At 41.1% G+C, this 14,802-nt stretch overlaps 1 protein-coding gene across 26 annotated transcripts in view; it reads left to right on the forward strand.

Annotated features, from left to right (window-relative positions):
* Positions 1-14,802, forward strand: part of PRDM5 (PR/SET domain 5) — a 201,033-nt gene that overhangs the window by 89,822 nt on the left and 96,409 nt on the right. For 5 of the 26 annotated variants that reach the window (XR_008449508.1, XR_008449530.1, XR_008449535.1 and 2 more), the window contains one exon: positions 14,181-14,458. The exons of the other annotated variants lie outside the window; for them this stretch is intronic. The gene's annotated coding sequence lies outside the window, so the exon portion shown is untranslated. The remainder of the gene's footprint in view (positions 1-14,180; positions 14,459-14,802) is intronic. 26 annotated transcript variants of the gene reach the window in all.

The raw sequence follows: 14,802 nt of genomic DNA on the forward strand, positions 1-14,802 counted from the left end.
TCCATTCTCTTGAGACCCCTCCTGGTTTCCTGCATTTAGTTCTGGAGTCCTCAGCACATGAAGGACATGGGTCTGTTGGATTGAGTCCAGAGGAGGCCCCAAAGATAATCAGAGGGCTAGTTTTTCTCGTGTCTGTTTGTGGCCTTACTTAGTCACCACAGAGAACAGGTTTCGGAGTGGAGGATCTCTAATGAGGTAGGTGCTTACGTACTTGGAAATGAAGTGCCTAATCATTCTCAATCATTCTTCTGACTTTATGCTGGTTACATGAGCCAACTTCCCTCCTGTAATTTGTTTTCGTGTACTTCCCGTGTGTTTCACAAGATGGATGCTGGCATCTACTTTGAGACTGTAGGTTGTGGTGAATGAATGAATGTCTGGGGGTAAATCTGTTTATGGCTGTAGTGCCGAATACTTGAATGTCATTTAAAGACTGGTTTTAAGCTTCTAAGTCTAATTTTGTCCTGTCCAGTCAGCAAAGAGTGTCTGTATGTGAGAAATTAAACTCCCCAATTGCAGCTCTGTTTGAGTCAGGCTAGCTGTTGAACAAACTGATCGTATCACGGCCAAGCTGAGGATACAGGCTTCCTCTGTGTGTTTTTAAAAGTCATTATATCGCTGGCAGCACGTAATGGCTTTCCAGCTGAAATCAGTGAACAAATGTGAATTACTGAATTGTGGTCATTTTGATTATCTGTGGAACCAAAGCAGGCCAGCTTCAGAACAAATGAAGAATTGTCTGAACCTGCTTAATAGGATTCGTATTTTCACCATATGACAAGGTTATATGTTTAAGTAAATGTGATCAGGAATCTAAATGCAGTTTTGAATCTAATTTCTCCTAGTGAATGGAAAAATTCTGCTATTAAATAAAAACTCGAACAACCCAAACTGACACGTATTTCAGAACATCGTGGCCTTGAGCTTCTTCTTATCCAGTATCTATGTGTATGTCTGCTTTACATTCATCAGTTTACCTATACTTCTGCCCTCTTGTGGATTTTAAATGTATTAAATACTATAGATTTGTGTTATCCAGGTTTCAAGACATCAGGTATTTGTAATGATCTTGGGACTAATTTGCATCACCTAGATAAAGAACAGCAGTGCATGTTAGACCGTATAGCAGCCTTCCGGTACCTGACAAGGTTGTACAGGAAAGCTGGGGAGGGGCTTTTTACAAGGGCGTGGAGTGTTACAATGAGGGGGAATGGCTTTAAATGGGAAGGGGAAAGGTTGAGATTAGACATTAGGAAGAAATTCTTCACAATGAGGGTGGTGAGGCCCTGGCACAGGTTGCCCAGAGATGTTGTGGCTGTCTCATCCCTGGAAATGTTCAAGGCCAGGTTGGATGGGGCCTGGGGCAGCCTGATCCAGTGGGAGATGTCTCTGCCTATGGCAGTGGGGCTGGAACTGGGTTTGCTTTAAGGTCTCTTCCAGCTCAAACCATTCTATGATTTTATGTTCTAGCATCTGCTGCATTTCTCCTGAGCGTGCTGTTAGACTAAAAGCATCATTCTACCTACACTCCGTTTTGGGAGTGGGGTTTTTTTTGTTTTTTTTTTTTGTTTTTGTTTTTAACTCTTAAACTGGCATAGCAGCCAAGTCTTTTACATGGTTTTCTCATCCCTCTACTGTCACACAATTGCATTTCAAATTTGAAACCAAGAATTGAAAGATAATGGCAAGGTATATGAAATAACATTGATTTATTCAAAGCTTTGGGAACTTTTTCTAATGTCATAAGGCGAACAGATCAGAGCCTCCTACAGCATAATGCTTTGCCAATGCTACCTATAATTTCTATCTAAAATATTGCTCAGTGTGCAGAAATAGTAAATTGCTTCAAAGCTGGAAGCCAGGGATCACTCCCTGTGCTGAATACATCCAGGAATAAGTAAACTTGCAGGGCAGAATATAGAAAATAATGCATAAAAATGGAAATCCAGGCCCAGATCTTAAAATTACATATACATTCTGTGGTTTTCTGAGTCATCCAAACTGTCATTTTTGTTGTGGTTCTGTTTTTTTCATCCAGTGCAGTTTTGGCTTTGGCTACAGAACTAAGAGAAAGATGTGTATTATTTTCAGAATGTGCATCTGGGAGCAGAAAAACTCAGCTACTGTTAAATGGCCCATCAGGCAGTACTGTTGTGGCAATATAATGGTCAAAAATAATTTAGGTAGCCTTTTGGCTTACATCTTGTAAAATATAACAGTCAAAGGGCAAGAAAGGAGAAATAAATAGGAGAGGGTCAAAATTGGGAATTAGAAACTTAAGTGTGAAAAGTGAATTTTTGGAGAGAAATTTGAAATAAGTTGTTGGTTTCCTAGAAGGAGGAGGTGCTGTGGCACCAGGGAGCGTTCTGGAGGAGCAATCTGAAGGGCTTTGTAACAAAAAGGAGGTGAAGACAACAGTCCAGTCTAATCTTGCTTTTTTCCTCTTCAGTTTTCTACCACTGCTGCTGTCAGCAGCCACACTAGCACTGCAGTCAGGGCTGCTAGAAAACTCTGTGGCCAGAGCTTGCATCAATTGCACTGTTTTATTGGAATCCTGTTCTCTTCTGGATGCACACAAACTGTCCTACGGGAAAAATTCAACATACTTCTGGTAGAAACCATGAAAATTTAGGCAGGAAGCTTTAGTAGAGATGACCCTAAGCCTAAGGGTGTGAGTGGGTGACCATGGGAGTGGTTGTGCCTGCATTTTGTGTGTCGGGAGTTGCACGTGGCATGTATTTGGCCAAGGCTCAGTGCCATCAGGGCTCTGGACACTGAGAGTGGACAACCTCTGCACCCCACAAAAGTGGGGACATGCCTTCTGGGACCAGTAAACCAGACGGACGGATGTCTTGGAGCCAGGCTTTGTCCTGTTCTGTACAGTAGCTTGGGATGAGTAACTGTTGGAGTTTGTCTTACTGGCACTGTCAATATTGTGATAACCTCTGTGCAGGTGTGGTGTGTAGTCACCACAAAATCATGGCTCTCTGTGTTTTGGCCTGAACAACCCATTATCTTAACTTCATTCCTCAGTGCTTACATTCACATCATTGCATGGTATTCAGTCATAGAATCACTGAATGGTTTGGGTTAGAAGGGACCTTAAAGATCGAGTTCCACCCCCTGCCATGGGCAAGGACACCTCCCACTGGATCAGATTGCTCAAAGCCTCTTCCAGCCTGGCCTTGGACACCTCCAGGGATGGGGCAGCCACAGCTTCCCTGGACAACCTGTGCCAGTGCCTCCCCACCCTCATCATGAAGAATTTCTTCCTGATGTCTGATCTAAATTGTCCCCTTCCAATTTAAAGCCATTCCCCCTCATCCTATTACTCAATGCCCTTGTAAAAAGTCCCTCCCCAGCTTTCCTGTAGCCCTGGAAGGCTGTTACAAGGTCTCCCCAGAGCCTTCTCTTCTCCAGGCTGAACAACCCCAGCTCTCTCAGCCTGTCCTCATAGCAGAGGTGCTCCAGCCCTCAGATCATCTTTGTGGTCTTCTCTCGACCCATTCCAACAGTTCTGTATCCTTCTTATGCTGGGGATTCCAGAGCTGGACACAGGAGTCCAGGTAGAATCTGGAGACTGAACGAGAAGGTTTCAGATATTTTACCTTTTCTCCAGCTATGAGAGAGAAAAATATGTTTTGAAAGAGCAAAAGGTGGGGTCTCAAAATGACACCACCTCCTGCGTGGAAGCTCTTAGAATGATGACAAGTATCACAAGACATATAAAAAGTCCTGATGGCTATCAGTGCTAGAATGGAAGTAAAGTTTGTTTAATTACTGTATTGTTTTGAAAGCACATTTGTCTATACCCATGAAAATGACCACATAGATGTTGAATGGTGTTTTCATGATCAAACTTTTATTATAGTTATAACCATAAGTTTGTGTGTTATCATATGTTATCCTGCTGTGCATTAGTGTATGTTTGGGTATTCTTACTAACTGCTTAGCACATACATGTGTGTCTGTGTTCCCTAAGACTAAAGAAACAATTAAATGTGTGTTGGACTTCAGTGAGGGTCCACAGGACTCAAATATTTTTTAGAACATAAGAAAGAGGCGTTCAAACACTATCCTAAATAGGAAAGTAAGGGTGTGAGGAAGTGAAACCTAAGGCTGGTTTTGACATACTTCTTGCTGAGTAACAATTTACTTTGTAAAGGTCTTGGGGGTTTCTGTAAAGTGCTATGTATTTTGAATTAATGATAAAAACTTTTCCACATATTTTACTACTGACAACAAATTCCCTTATTCTGCCAACACAACATTCTCATTTTGCTGGAGAAAGCTTAAAGTCTGTTGCTCTTTTTTGCATCTCGACTTTCAATTCTACTAAATCTTTCAGTCACTTCTCTTTACATCTTTATTTTCAGCACATTTAGGTAATCTGTAGGGTTTTAAGTTGTTTTAGCTTGGGTCCATTGTGAGACATTAATATAGCCTTGACAAGCTACATGGGGTGGAACGTTTTGGTCTATAACACCAATAAAAACAGATGGGGGAGCAGAGACGTGCATGACGTAAGGCACGCAAAAATGTGGATCTCGCCAATTAATCATGGCATACTGCTGACAAATAAGTGACAGTAATTGATGCAGCCCTTTGAGAGACAATCTGGAACTACTGCGACCTGGGAAGGCTCATTCATTTCTTTTCTTTTGCAAAGTTAGCGGTGAATAACAGCCTGACTTAATTGCTGCTCAGTGTTGCTTTATACGGTAACAGTGTCAGTGACAAGCCAGGAAGTAAGAGCCTCGCTGTTAGAGCACTATCTGGCTAAGTCTTGCCTGTGTGCTGTTTCTGCAAACCACTGATGTTTTCTTTGCAATACATTGACCACTGAAGTGCTGATGCATATGCATCTGAAGCGTGTTTGAATATCTCAATATGTTCTGTTAGGTTTACTGCTTGACAGTCTCATTATCAACATGTTTTCATTATTCGCCTTACACTCTTAGGCTGTAGTATCAAGATTTCGAAGATGCCCATCAGATTCCTGCACTCAGAGTAGATCGAACTTCCACTCTGTGCTTTGTTTTAGGTGAACTTACGTGACTCAGAGTAAAGCCAGAAGGTCTTTGGGCTGTAAGAAAGCATTTGTTTTAACAGGCAGTGTGCCAGACCAAGGCAACATATACGCAAACCACTGTCTGCTGCTAAGATCCCCGCTGCAGAGCATTCCTTTTTTTGACAGCAGAGAGAGAAATCAAGGCTCCGTCCAGAACTACAACAAAGAGACACTTCTGCTGAGTTTTTCTCTCCAGTAGGCAGTGGCTGCTTCCGTCGCATTGAGCAAAATTTCTTTCCAGAGCAGCAATAGCCTTGGTTGTTACTGGAGTGAGGCCAGAATATTTCATTTCAGTGCAATAATATTTTTACAGCAAAAGAGCTGCTGAATGAGGCCTGCTAGGACTATCATGTTTGCTGGCAAGGCCACCTCCTACCCAATCATGATTGAGATCTGCTGCCATTTCCTTGTATAGATCAGCCTGTGGAAGATAGTTTTCAAATCCCTGTTACTCCTGAATAAGCTCTCTGATGGTTTCCTTTACTTGCTTTTTTTACCTCTTTTCTGCTGCAGCAGAGCAAGTGTCCCCAGCTCTAAGAAAAGGAGGAGGTGACCAAACAGTAGTGGCATAAATAGCCGTGTGGTAAGATGGGCGAGTAGGGAGAAAAGAGTGTTGAGGACTTCCAGCCCATTGCTTCGGTTGGTTTGTTAGACAGAAGGGTGGCTAGTCAGGCAGGAACACTGGATAAAGCATCTGGCAGAGTGACAGGCAGCCATGGTCTATAGGAAAGGGGAAGTTTTCATCAGTTTTCATGTAAGATTCTGTTGGCACTTGAGAAAGAATAATTGCTACCATTTTGTGGATGTGGGAACTGAAGCAGAACACAGTTAATTGCCCTATTTGCTGATAATCCAAACACTTTCATCTTCTATTGACTGGAACAAGAGCTGCAGAAACTTACGACCTCTGTGAACCAAGTTGGTTACATCACAAGTCTTATGAAGAGTGGCTGAGGGAGCTGGGGTTGTTCAGCCTGGAGAAGAGGAGGCTGAGGGGAGACCTTATTACTCTCTACAACTACCTGAAAGGAGGTTGTGGAGAGGAGGGAGCTGGCCTCTTCTCCCAGGTGACAGGGGACAGGACAAGGGGCAATGGCCTGAAGCTCTGCCAGGGGAGGTTCAGGCTGGATATCAGAAAAAAATTCTTCACAGAAAGAGTCACTGGGCACTGGAACAGGCTGCCCAGGGAGGTGGTCGAGTCACCTTCCCTGGAGGCGTTTAAGGAACGGGTTGATGAAGTGCTTAGGGACATGGTTTAAGGGAGTGTTAGGAATGGTTGGACTCGATGATCCAGTGGGTCCTTTCCAACCTGGTGATTCTATGATTCTGTGATCTGTTTTGCCCAACCTCTGTAGTGGTGGAGCAGCAGAACGGAGTGGAGGAGTAGGTATAGATGTAAGGAGGGGAAAAGAGGAAAGTTGTTGGTGAATCGGGCATTTCCTTACATTAAAGTCCCTTACAGTGGCACTGGCGATTTGGATCTTCCCGGCTAAGCACTGCAGTTCCTCTGTGTCCACAAAAGACTGGCGTGAAGAGCTGGAGAGAACTGGAAATGCTGCACAGAGGTGAAAAATGCAAATGTGGTCACCTGGATGTGAAGTGACCTGGGAAGACAGGTGTGTTGTCAGAGGGGCTGCACTTACCTCAGTCTAATTCTCCAGAGTATCAGAGGATAGTGTGCATTTCATACAGATAGAAATGAGCACGCCCTTGAAAGGTTGCCTATACCAACATGACTGTTTGCATACTTGTCACTAGGTCTGTGGCCAGGCCTCAGAGCTACTGAAATCATGACACAGCAGAAGTTCTGGACAGTTGACAAGTAGGCAACATCAGTGAAAATATCCTATAGATTCAAGCCCTCCTTCAAGTTCTTTCCAGGTGATGCACCAGTCTCCTTTTGTGGAACTTTAGTAAAGTATGTCCATTACTTAAAATACTTCATGGTTTTTGTAGTGATGTCATCAATCCATAAGCATCATCATCTGTGTCCAGTCAGAAGGTTTTGAAGCATGATTATGCCAATAAAGAAGCAGTCACAGGGGTCTTTTTCAGCCTTGAAAATCTTAAATCATTCTGCTAAGTGGTGGGCTTACAGTATTGGCAGAGCCACAAGTAAGATTTGATAGTAAAGCAATGATGTGCAGAATTGTGTGTCTGGGAGGACCTATGCAAATGGTTTGTGAGGCTTGGTCAGTGGTAACTCCCGTCTTGCTGGTGGTGTGTGAAAGGTAGGTGATCTCTTTGGGACATACTACAAGCTGTTCTGGGTTGGCTTCAGGTTGGCAGAACGTGTTATAAATGCATCAGGGCTTTTAGCATGCATCAGATCATCTAAGCACAAAACTGAACAAACCATGCTTTATTTATCTCTACAAATCGTCATCCAACCTTTTCTTCTGTAAACACTTGAAATTATGTTTTCCTTCCTTTTTTGAATTCTCCAAATCTTGGATTTTACCTTTCCCTCCCAACTTGTGAGTTTTTTTCCTTTTCCTTTAAGCTTTTCTCCTGAGTTTTGAAGTACTGTAGTCATTGGTGACTGAGCAGCAGATTTTTTTTCTTCCTTCCATTGCTTTTCAAACACAAAATTACCTCTTTAGAACCTGAATTTTGTTTCTCAAATCATTCTTGTTCCTCTGATATTGCATGCTGTTGCTGGAACGAACAGCGAGAATATGCCAACAACAGACTGTAAGAACATTATTCTTCTCCAGCAGAAATGGTTAAAATGTGGGACTTTGCAGGGAATTTCCAGTAAGAGAGGAAGCTGATGGCTAAGTAAAGAAAATCTTCAATGAAGTCTTACTTTTTTACAAGGAAGGTACAGAGCTCTGCTTTTCCCGAATACAGAAAAATACTACTAATAAAACATTTTAAAAAGTCTAGAAAAATCTTTGAGTTCAATTCCAAGAGTTTTGGTAGTGGTCAGTATAAAACTCTCTCCTTCTATCAAAGCTTGTTTTAGGTATACATATGCAATTCCTTGCCTTTGGTTTTGTTTTCTCCTGTCTGTACTCTTTTACCTTTTTGTTTCCAATGTGCAGATACACTGTTCTGCCAAAAAGAAACCAAATGAAGCCGCTCCACCTACGTAGCTCAGATTTTGGGGTGGCCTTGTGTGTGGTTTTGCTTCACATGAAAGCATATGTCATGTTTCATCTGTTTGACTGGCTAAAGCAGCTTTAGTGGCTTTTTAAAACTATCTTAAGTGAAAGGTCAGTGTTGTTCCATCCCACCTGAATGAAGTTTAATCCTGGCTGCCACCTAATGAGAAGTTCCTTTTGACCCCGCGTTTTACATTGTACATCTTTACTCCTGCAAACTCCAATTACAGAAACGCTTTTCTTCTCCTTGCAACTCAGGTTGTTTGCACCATCCGCTGTTGTTATTGACCAAAGTTGCTGGTTTTATTGAAACAGCTTTCATTGTCTGGTACCGAAGAGACCTCAAGTGTTTATGTGGTTGTGCCTGGAGGGGGAACAGCAGCAGTTCCCAATATTTATGCGACTTTTTGGATTTGATGTGCTTACTCTTAGTAAGAGTGCATCTCTGTGTGTATCTGGTGAAGAACTCTGAGGCCAGTGTAGGCTACAAGCAGAAACTACAGAAGAGAGACATTTGTGGAACCTTAGGCAGATTTCTGTAGCTTTGTATGTAAATTTATGAGAGAATATCTCAGAGACCAGGACCAGGATAAATGTGATGCAGAAGGAACTCATCATTTCATCGAAGTTGAGGTGGCTTTGCGTGTGAAATAGAGGGAACTGGAATTTTAGCCATTGTGCAAATCCTGGTGAATGCTCGGAGTGTTTCCCTGGAAGATTTTACTATTGTGTTCTCAATTCCACTGAACCTTTTCTCTTATTTTAGTAGAATTCTCAGAGTAGATTGGGTATGATACAAAATCTGTTTGCCTCTTAATCTTTTTTTTTTTTTTTTTTTTCCCCTCTTTGCCTTTTCCCTTCAGGTTTTTGTTGCTGTTACACATGTCAACTTCTCAACCATTCCTTTCCTGGCCGTCTTTCTCTGTGTTTAGATCTTTCTCCAAGAAATCTGGAAAGATGCACTCATCTATTTCCTTCCAAGCAGAAGAACAAAAGCGCAAAATGAGTGGTGTATTCCCTGCTGATTTCACAACTTGAACCAATATTTTTCACAATGTTTTCGCAGCCTTCCTCCAGAGGCACCTGCCAGATCTTGATCCCTGCTCAAACTTTCACTGCTGTGGATTACCAGGATAAGATGTGACCTAGGAAAATGTGACTGCAAGTGGTAAAAGCATAAATGTTTCTCTGTAGAGAAAAGTTAACACTTCCTTTGCATTTGAGTTTGTTATAAGTAATTATGCAGAGTTCAAGGTCCCAAGAGAACAATATTCTGATATCTTTGACACACCTTATAACGTATTTTTAGCTTTGACGCAGTGTAGTAGCTGTCACTGTTTCTTGCATGCTGTAGTTGTTTTACTGAACTGTTAAAGTACTGTTCTTTTTAAACCTAAATGTTTTTCTAATGTTTTCAGAACTGCATGAATAGAGGCAGTCAGCATTGTTTATGTTCATTCAGAAGAACACTTGAGACTGGCTGCTTGTGATTACGTGCCCAAACAGTGATTTGGAATATGGGTATTGAGGTACTCAGTTCCTTACTGCGTCACAGAATAGTTTCAGTTAGCATCACAGAATGCCCTGAATTGGAAGGGACCTGCAAGTACCATCGAGTCCAACTCTTATCCCTGTGTAGGACAACCCCAGCATTCACACCATGTGTCTGAGGATGTTGTCCAAATCCTCCTGGAATATTGTCAGGCTTAGTGCTGTGACTGCTTCCCTGGGGAGCTGTTCCAGTGCTCCACCACCCTCTAGGAGGGAAGAAACTTTCTTAATATCCAGCCTAACCCTCCCCTGGCACTTCGTCCTGCTAGTTATCTAACATTTTGGTGTTTCCGGAAGCAGCCAAGTGAGACCCAGAAGTTAGAGGGAAGCATTGTGTCAGATGATTAGGTGTTGTGTCCCTCTGGGAGTGCTTCTCTGCCTCCTGCCTTACACAGCGATGAGGATCCCATTGCTTGGCAGTCCCTGTGTTGGCTCCAGTTAAGCGGCAACATTTCCCTAGTGTGACTTGTTGCCTCAGGAAACTGACAAAGGTGATTACAAGATTAAATGTGGCATATTTATTGAAAGCAGTTGTTAGTAATGTCGTGGTTTATTTTTAGCTTTTTGGGGAGGAAAAAAAAAAAGAAGTAAAAGGTCTTATTTATTTATTGCAGGTATTTTGTGGGTTTTTTTTTTCCTAAAGCATCTCCAGTTTTCATAAGTGCTGCTTTTCTAAATGTGGGTCCGACACCATGTGGGGAGAGCACTGGGTGGATTTTTGTGCATGTTTTTCTGTTCAGTAAAGTTAGTGCTAATACTGTAAAAGAATGTTTGTTTTGAAAGCCTTGTTTTCATCTTGGAATAGAGTTTGGCTATTATGCAGATGGTCAGTGTTTTCCTGCCAGTTTGTACCTGAAACGAAGTGTGACTCTATGTAAAGTGTGATTTTATTCCTTAATATGATAATAGTTCATTACTATGATAAAAGATGTTGATTTGGCAAAAGACGTTTGCGGAGTGATTTGTGAACTGAAACCTCACTGACTGGCAATTGGAAATGTTACTCTAAGAGTTATTTGATGTCTGTGCTGTGGTGTTCTGCTTGTTCTCAGTCACAGCCTGGGTTGCGATTTTACTTTGTACTGGTTTGCACCTACCTAAATAGTTATTCTCAACTAGTGAGCTTATAGTTTAGATCGGTAGTTAAGAAGGAAGAAAAATAGTGTTTCTTGCTTGTGGCTGATGAATGAGGAATGAAATAATGAATCATCCTGGCCATGCTCTGAAGTCCGTGGCAAAGCTAGAATTTGGAACTCCGTTCTGAGTCAGCTTTTAGATCCGAATCCTTGGCTGTGAAGAGTTTCAGCTGTGCAAAACCTTTTTATTTATACGGAATAGTTTGAGTGTCACCTAACAAACCAAGTTATCTTCTTGTTTTGACATGAACAACTGAGATTTCCTCTTTTGCTGGCAGACTTCATTAGCTGTGTGGCTTTTTTAATCACCAGGCGCTCACCCAAAATAGCCTACACATTGTTGGAGTGTCCTTACTGGTAGGAAGCATGACCTTCTTTCTGATACTGGGCCACCAAAAAGAATGTAGTAAATTTTAATGTGATTGTAACCTAGCCAGCATTTACATAAAAGAAAACAATGATCTTCTTGTTATGGAGATCATTAATGAAACATCAGCACTGGTTTGCGAATGCTACCATGTTGTGATCCAGCTGAAAAAACAGCCTTGCGTAACTTGAGTACCTTGCATAACACAGGAAGTGGAAAAACAAACTAAATTTCCAAGGGCTGTTTACATTTTAACAAGATCTGAATGAAAAGTCTACAGTGAATAGCTTTTTCTGAGTAATTTAACTTATGTATTCTCTGAAGGAATATCTATGAGGCTGAATATTCTGGTTTTGATTATTCAGCGCTGATACTTGTGGTTGCATTTTTCAGCATGGTCATCTAATGCTTGAAATTCAGATAGCATTGACTTTCAGATAAGTCACGTGCCACTGTTTCCATTTCCTATTGGAGAACGGTTTGAGTACTTTGCAGACAAGATGTGTAAGTGATTCAAAATGCATCTTCCTTATGCAGTCAGGCATGTTACTCTGAAATTTGCTTACCTGTTTAGTGTCTTGAAAGGTAAAAGCAGTAAGTCACGTAGTGATAGGTGAAGCCATGTTGAAATAAACTCATGGAAACATAATAATTTGCAGAAATTGCTGAGTGGTTTTTGTCTAGCTATGGTTCATTGCGTTTCAGTGCAAGAACATTCAAGACAAACTAATTTCCCTCAGATAATGTTCCTTAGTTTCATCTTGCTGTAGAAAGGCAAAGTCAGGAAACTCAACAAGATTTCAGGAGAAGGCAATCAATCAAGAAACTCTGAGACCCCTTCTTTTAAGTCTGCCATTTTCAAGTGTTACATTTGCATCTGAAGTTCACATCACTGTTTCCAAGTGTGTAAACAGTGATCTGAATCTAAGTTTTGGCATTCAATTCTCAAATATTTGTTAACAGCTTTAAAAGTCCTCCCCTGACATTTTTTAAACTTCCCAGATCAGAGATTTCTTTAGGAGGAGTTACAGCCTGTGGAAGTTTATCTTGTTACAAAGTTTCTGAAAGAAAGGCAAATAAGGGTAAAAATTGAACTTAAAGACTGAAGAAGGGGGGAAACTGAGCTGCAAAATGAATCTATCAGCTCTTGTTAGGAGTGTCATGTAAACTTAACACATGCACAGAGTTCAGGAGACTTGTGTTGACTTTTCATTAGCTGAAGAGCTGTTTCTGTGACTCAACTGAAGGGACGTTGCTAACCGCAAAAGATGGCTCAGCATGGACCAGCACACTGATACTGTCTTGATGTGAATTATTAATGCCCAGGTCAGCCACATCATGAATTACATCTTGCCTTTTATTAGTGGGAGAGGAGAGGAGGATGCTGTGCTGGCTCATTTTAGTAAAGAGCTTGGAGCTATAAGCTTTAAATTTCTTACGTACTGAGCTGAACAGAATGGCGAGGTGCACACTCATAGTTTCTTCTGGTATTATTAAAATTAACAGCCATCTGGTGAGTATTGGCTTCCATAGAGATGTTCTTTAGTTTGGGTGGCCATCAGTGGGTAAGTGAGAGGCACAATGGATCTGTCTCTTCTAAGACGTTGCTTGGCTTTGGGTATTTTCTGCCAGCAAAGAGCAGATGATGAGAAAACACTTGAGAATGGATAGGATTGCTGTATGGCATGGGACTAAAGTAACGTACGCAGACTACATTATCTACTCAAATAAACTACATTATATTAAGTAAGCATTAAGAATTGTGGTTTATTTGATCAACAGAACTCCCCCATCTCACCTGTCTCTGTCCCCCAAGCCACAGATGCAGCAGTGGCTTTTCAGTTCTGTGAGGACAGCACGTAATTTATGGTTGTCTGGGAATTATTCTTTGGATTTGGGTTAACTTATAATTTGGCTATGTTTTTATGATTATTTTTCCTTTATTTTACTTTCCCCATGTGAAAAAAATCTGCTTTTGATAATATATTATTACCTATGTATTTAAAATATGTGACAATATGCAAACTGTATCTCAAATGGCGCAGTACTGGCCAGCTTCCAAGCCAGATTAGATTTATAGGATAACAGTGTATTGTATTGTTTTGTGTCAAGTTCTTGGACTGATGCGACACTTAGTTAATTTTAACAACGCTCCCCCCATCCTTCTATATGTAAAACAAAACACAGGAAACAGATGAAAGATGCATGCTGCTCTCAAGAGCTGATTGTTGTTTCAGGGGAAATATTCTATCTGGAGATTTGTTGAGATGAAACGTGTGCGTTCCGTTGTATAATTTGTTCTCTGTATTTCAGTAAAGTCTAGAGGCCCTTGATGGCTTTTGCACGGCATTCTGGTTTATTTACTTTTTTTAAAAAATTTACTTCTGCTCCTCAGTTCATTCTCTTCATCTTTCTCCGTGTACAAATCTGAGCAAAAAACCAAACCCCTAAATGTTTGCCACACTGGGAAATAGCATATTAGAAATCTAAAATTAAAAATGGCTGCTTGGATCATTTATCCTCTTAATTAAAGGTGGAGTTTTCTCTAAAGTACAAAAAAATGCCTCTTTTTCTTTCTTTAAAGAAAGAAAGGAAAAAGGTATTTTCATTGCAAAATGTTGATTGAGAACTAGAAACTGCTGAATGCCCTATATCCTTGAGTTCAGTAGGAATGCTCTGGCAATATCTCCTATCTAGAACTCTGAATAATTTACTGTGGCTGCTTTATTCTGTGATCTATCAGAACCAGGCTGCAGTAATTGAAGCTGAAGTAGCTTAGCCACTGGAACTGCATAAGACAATGGGGGTGGATGTATTTCAACAGAGTATGAGGGTTTGATCAAAGTTATGTGCATTATCAAAAGTAATTCCCTGTTGTAACGGGAGATTGCCTGCTGATACACATGTTTTTAAAAGATACCAAAGCCTATTTTCTGTTATTTTTGCAGGAGGATGAACTTCTGTTCAACAGCCCATCCTTCAGTCGAAATAAGTTCAAAGAGATGTCGAGCAAATGTCGTAATCCTTTTGAATTAGTGGTGCGAGTTCATGAGGTCACTTGTAAAAGTGATGTAATATGCAGAAAATCTCTAATAGCTGCACATTTGTTGTATGTAAAGCAAGAAGCAAAGTAAACCGAAACACTGACATGGAATTGAGCGGCATGTATTCTGTGTCCACATCAAAGGTCTGGCTGGAAAGCACTTGAGACAAGGAGGAGAAGCTGGTAATGTCTCTGTTTTTCTGGCTGTAGCATCAAACGTGAATACATTGTATTCCAACAGTCTGAACTTGAACCTCTTAATGGGTTCAGACTTGAGATTTAGTAGTAATGGCACACTTGACAATAATTGGGAGTGTTTGGCTTTCTTGTGTGTTTGCTTACCTCTGTGATCAAATTTATTACGTTTGTGGGTCTGGTGGTAGGGCACTTGATGAAATCCAAAGTACTAAATACCATTCAACATCAGTCTCTTTTTGTCTCCTGAATGGGCCAAGAGGTTGCATGCAAGAATTGTGGTGCTTGTTGCAGTTGGATTCAAATGTACAACGCCAATGATGTTGGTTAAC

Source organism: Cuculus canorus, chromosome 4 (assembly GCF_017976375.1).
Source record: "Cuculus canorus isolate bCucCan1 chromosome 4, bCucCan1.pri, whole genome shotgun sequence".
Classification (NCBI taxonomy): domain Eukaryota; kingdom Metazoa; phylum Chordata; class Aves; order Cuculiformes; family Cuculidae; genus Cuculus; species Cuculus canorus.